This window comes from Fukomys damarensis, unplaced genomic scaffold, assembly GCF_012274545.1.
Source record: "Fukomys damarensis isolate Sample0158 unplaced genomic scaffold, DMR_v1.0_HiC HiC_scaffold_20, whole genome shotgun sequence".
NCBI lineage: Eukaryota > Metazoa > Chordata > Mammalia > Rodentia > Bathyergidae > Fukomys > Fukomys damarensis.
Genome location: NW_022900932.1, coordinates 11,601,043 through 11,606,507, shown reverse-complemented (window position 1 = coordinate 11,606,507; position 5,465 = coordinate 11,601,043). Strand labels below are relative to the sequence as shown.

Sequence of the window (5,465 nt, the reverse complement as noted above, 5' to 3'; positions counted from 1 at the left end):
AAATTTATAAGGGATGAGAAGTTGCTGCCTATTTCGCCTAGCACAAGTTCTTTGGTGCTGGACCATGGTACTGTTTATGACTGTTAGACATCTCTATGGATACACAAGAAGAAAAATGGATCAAAACTATGTCACTTTGGCCAAAGCAGTACAATTAGTAATAACAGTAGCATCAAGTAAAGCCTCGAAAGTAACAAAATGTGGTCATTGTTAATTTGTCACCTTAAGCTGTGGGTACAAGATTTATAGTTATATAATAAAGTCTAAAACAAATCAGAAACTTACATACAGTAAATATATCCTCAACAGAGTAATTTTATCCTAAGAGGAGAAAATGTAAAAGTCTTAAGAGGAAAAAAAAAAAAAAAACCAAAGCAGAGAGGGAAAAGTAGAAGAGAAAGAGATTAGAAGCAAGGATGAAAGACAAAGGAAGATCACCCAAGCTTTGGAGACTAGAAAGAAAGAAGGAAAAGGCAAAGGTGAGAACTAAATATAACAACAACAACAAAAACCCTAAAAAAATGTTCACACAAATAAACAATAAAGGAAAAAAATTAACCTCTGTGCTCTTAGTTCAGTGCTCTGCTGGTGCTGTTTTGGGATTCTCGGTGCATTTTGAGTACAGACTGCCCATTTTCCTGTGGCACGGGCCCCTGCAAATGATGAAATCAGACTTGAACGAACATGCCCAGTTGTGTCCTTTGGAGAAATGTGGGTGTCCAGGGCGGGAGGGGACAGCAATAGCTTCTGCCACAGAAAAACCTAGAGGTATATCCCAAACTCCTCCAAATACTCCTGCACCCCAAGGTTAACCTTAGAATCCAGGGACTCCAGGTTTTATTTTAAACTGTATGCAGGCCAGAAGGAAAGTGCCAATTATGCAAAGTGAAGGAATCTTCCCAGGGAAACTCTCAGGTCCATCTCCTCAAGCTAAATTTCAGTACCCTGGGTGACAGAAACCTTTTCCCCCAGATCTGAGCAGGAAGTTACATCACAAGTTCCTCAGGACAATCTGGCCAAACCTTCCTCCCCATGGGAGAGAATCTTGTCTTCCCAAGGCAGTGAGGCTGAGCCAGGTGCCTTTAGCTGAAGGGTGTAGAGGGAGGAGGTTCGGAGACCACCCTTAGACTGTGGGGCTGGGCTGGGCCAAAGTGGGCCAGACAAAGAGCAGCTGCAGCTCTTGAACCTCCTTGCAGGAAGATTTCAAGTTGCCTGCAGTGGGCCCGGGAAGCATATTTCACTCCATGCCACACTGTCCCCCTTTTCCTGGAAGCCAATGCTCTCCTGGTGAGAGCCAGTAGCTGCAAAACCTGGGAAACAATGTCGTTATGAGTTCTCCTTGTTGCCTTCATGTAGATCCAAATACGCTCCCACAATTCCTTGGGACCGGTGATGTAAAGAGGGGTCATCAATGAATTTTTCTTCTCACATCTGTGTACACATAGCATAGCTCCCTGAGTATGCAACTCTGACCTTGAAAAAGCTCCTCGACCCATTTTGGGGAACCATTCTTTCCCCGTTCCCTGTGACCCACTTGGGGTCAATGACGCCTTTGACTGCGTCATCCCAAGTGCCTGTCTGTCAGCCCCAGTCACTGTGATCTGTAGAGTTGCTTTTCTTCCATTCGCTGAGCCCAGCATTTTCCTTTACCTGTGAGATCCATAACTGTCGCTGTCACTGCGAAGCCGGATCCTGACATAGTGAGGAACCCACACTTCACTCCTTGACCCTTGGTTCTTTTGTGCCCTTGATAAAGAATTCAGTCAAGATACAGGTGGGTGCAGGGGCTAGGTAGCTTTATTGTAAAGTAGCTATGGAGAGAGCTAGGAGGGCAGTGCCACACAGACATCTGCCCCAAGTGCAGGCTTGGATTTTTATGCTCACAAAAGTTACTCCTGGGTCTTGGGGATGTATGATGATGATCACTGCTTGGTTTACATCAGGCAAGAGTCTATCAACATTTCTCTTGGGGTTACTTTGGAATGTAACCCCAAGCATATCTTGAAGACTAAGTCACATTCAGCCCAAGGAACAAGGTCTTTAAAGACTGTTCCCCTTTCCAATATCACTGGCCACACATCCTAGAATATTGTGGAAATAGTCAGGTGGCCAGATATTAAAGAATGTGCATAGCGCATAACCTTAAATTTCGCTGTACTCTGTCAGGCTGCTTTGGGTCTGGGATCTACCAAATGGTTATGAATATACTATACCCTGAAGTCTTGTTCCTTATCTATAAGTGGCAGAGTATGCTTTTTGGACCCCCCTGTCCCTCAGGCCCACTGTCTAGCCTAACATTGCTAAGCTCTTTATTTCTCTTGGGGTTACTTTGGAATGTAACCCCAAGCATATCTTGAAGACTAAGTCACATTCAGTCCAAGGAACAAGGTCTTTAAGGACTGTTCCCCTTTCCAATATCACTGGCCACACATCCTACAATATTGTGGAAATAGTCAGGTGGCCAGATATTAAAGAATGTGCATAGTGCATAACCTTAAATTTCGCTGTACTCTGTCAGGCTGCTTTGGGTCTGGGATCTACCAAATGGTTATGAATATACTATACCCTGAAGTCTTGTTCCTTATCTATAAGTGGCAGAGTATGCTTTTTGGACCCCCCTGTCCCTCAGGCCCACTGTCTAGCCTAACATTGCTAAGCTCTTTTTTTTGCTTAATCAGGGTCAGTTTCTGTTGCTTGTGACCAGAGAAACCTATTGATAAAGGAGGGAATACCATTCGGGAAGGCCTTGTATAGCTCGATTCCCTCAAGAGTAATAACATCATACTAACATTCCTCTGTGGTCTAGTCTTAGGGAGAACAATAGATTGTGTGGTGGTCTGGGATCTAACAAATGGTTATGAATATACTATACCCTGAAGTCTTGTTCCTTATCTATAAGTGGCAGAGTATGCTTTTTGGAACCCCTGTCCCTCAGGCCCACTGTCTAGCCTAACATTGCTAAGCTCTGTTTTTTGCTTAATCAGGGTCAGTTTCTGTTGCTTGTGACCAGAGAAACCTATTGATAAAGGAGGGAATACCATTTGGGAAGGCCTTGTATAACTCGATTCCCTCAAGAGTAATAACATCATACTAACATTCCTCTGTGGTCTAGTCTTAGGGAGGATAATAGATTGTGTGATTGATAAAAATTTAAGCCAATCCTGAATAGGTGAAGCCATCTCTAGCTTGGAACCCTCAGGAGTGCTTGAAGCTAACGGGAAGTATCAAAGTCCCCTGGTCACCCACATCTGCCTCCAAGTGGGTGGCCCAGCTGGGGGATAGGACTACGTGTGCCAGGATGGACAGCTCAAGGTCAAACTCAAATAACTTCCCTCTGAAGTTGACTTGGAGGCAATTCTATTCTTTATCATTATGAATCGGCAGATAAAAAATGAAAATGGCACAAATTAAACTTGATAAAGTGCTGAGACCATGTGTTTAATATTCAGCAAGACCAGAGTAAAATTAAAAATGATCTGAACTAACGGAATAGCCTCAGAGAAACAAGATGACATTCCACAGCACTTGTATCTTCCTTTCAAAACTTAAAAATGTTTCCAGGGAAATTGGCCCTTTCTTAGGGAGGAAGATAGGTAGCAAATTATAACAAAAGGGGGACTTTGGAGCCCAATAGCATTTTATTCAAATATGATGCTGGCCAATGGCGTGGGGTACGAATATTTGGGGCTGCAGGAAATAGAAGCTACAAGTGACAGCTGCTGGAACTGCAAACGAACCTTTGGTTATCTAACAAAGAGTCTGGAAGACTTGGGTCTAAAGTCTACACAAAACCTCAATAACGTAAGAACACAGGTTTGCAAGTTTTCTCATTGTCCCTTGAAGATTTAAAAAATGAAAGAAGGGTGGTGATATAACTCAGAGGTAAAGTGCTTGCCTAGCATAATTGAGGTCCTGGGGTTCAATTTCCAGCAGTGAGGAAAAGGAAAAAAAAGTTGGACTGGAGGAAATAACTGTATAATATTTTGTACTGTTAGAAATGTTAAAATTTGTATATAACTACAACAACCACAAAAAAGTAAATAACCTTTGTTTTGTTTTTGAGATAGGGCCTCAATATGTAATTCAGACTGGCCTTGAACTTAAGGCAATCCTCCTGCCTCATCCTTCCAATTATTAGGATTACAGGCATGTGCCACCATGCCCAGCAATAATGTCAATTGTAAAGACAACTTCCCAAAGAAGGGAGGAGGAAAAGAGAGATAGAGTAGTAATGCCAAAGAAGGCTTTCCCCTCACCAGGAAGAGATATCTTCCCAGAGGCTGTATATCTTTACTGCTCCATGGTTCTCTCCTGTGAGTCATGGCTAGAACCTGGCTAGGACCTGTCTCACTCACCTTTCCCTTCAGTGGGGACTGATTAGTTTAAGACAAAGCATAAACCACATATATTTAAAATCCCTATGAAAGAAATATGACGTTAGACTGGAAGTACAGAAGAGTAGAAGGGGGAAAAAAACACTTTTTCTTGCCCGAGAGAAAACCTCCATTAATGACGAAAAGGCAAGGTAAAATACAAACAGTATATTAACCAGGGGAATAGCAGTTAACCCTTGGTTAACTTTATTATGATCGTATTCTAATACATTTCTACATTATTTTCAAACTTCAACACAGCAAGTATTTTTCTCCTGATAGGAGAACCTTCTTGATTTAAGCTGAGAGCTTCCCTTATTTATATTTAAAATCCCTATGAAAGAAATATGACGTTAGACTGGAAGTACAGAAGAGTAGAAGGGGAAAAAACACTTTTTCTTGCCCCAGAGAAAACCTCCATTAATGACCAAAAGGCAAGGTAAAATACAAACAGTATATTAACCAGGGGAATAGCAGTTAACCCTTGGTTAACTTTATTATGATCGTATTCTAATACATTTCTACATTATTTTCAAACTTCAACACAGCAAGTATTTTTCTCCTGATAGGAGAACCTTCTTGATTTAAGCTGAGAGCTTCCCTTATGTCTCTCCTGTTTTTAAAATTTTGCCATTTAGGTTGTCCACCCTCCCTCTATAATATATATTGAGAAAGAAACACTTTGTATTTGAAGGATCTTGGGTCCACCTGACAGTTCTGTGACTTTGGACAAGTCTGCTCACCTCTGTGGTCCGATTGACCCCACCAGTAAGATGAGATGGTTAAATCAGACAGCTCCTCCGGTCACTTTCAGTTCTGAAATCTGATGATCCTGGGATGGCAGGGAATAATGCATGACTCCTCTCTAGCTCTGCTACCTGAGTCTGACCCCCTTCTCATCTTACTCGCCCTCTTGGCCTTTCTGTCCCCTTCTTAACCCAGACCAGAGCAATCTGAGTTTCCAGGTTCTTCCAAGAAAGCCCACTGAGCAGCATACCTCACTTTGCTAAGACTCAAGCCACCCCGGAAGGTGGAAGTTGACTTGCTTTGATGCCTTCTGCTGGATGGGGGGAACAATGAGAACTGTGCTCA

At 42.5% G+C, this 5,465-nt stretch overlaps 1 long non-coding RNA gene across 1 annotated transcript; it reads right to left on the bottom strand.

Moving 5' to 3' along the window:
• Positions 1–565: 565 nt before the first annotated feature.
• LOC104857694 lies at positions 566–5,415 on the bottom strand. Its single transcript, XR_778924.2, has 3 exons — positions 5,371–5,415; positions 5,117–5,205; positions 566–653 (listed from the first exon to the last, which is right to left on the bottom strand). It is a non-coding gene; the product is annotated as an uncharacterized LOC104857694 (long non-coding RNA).
• Between the last annotated feature and the right edge of the window lie 50 nt (positions 5,416–5,465).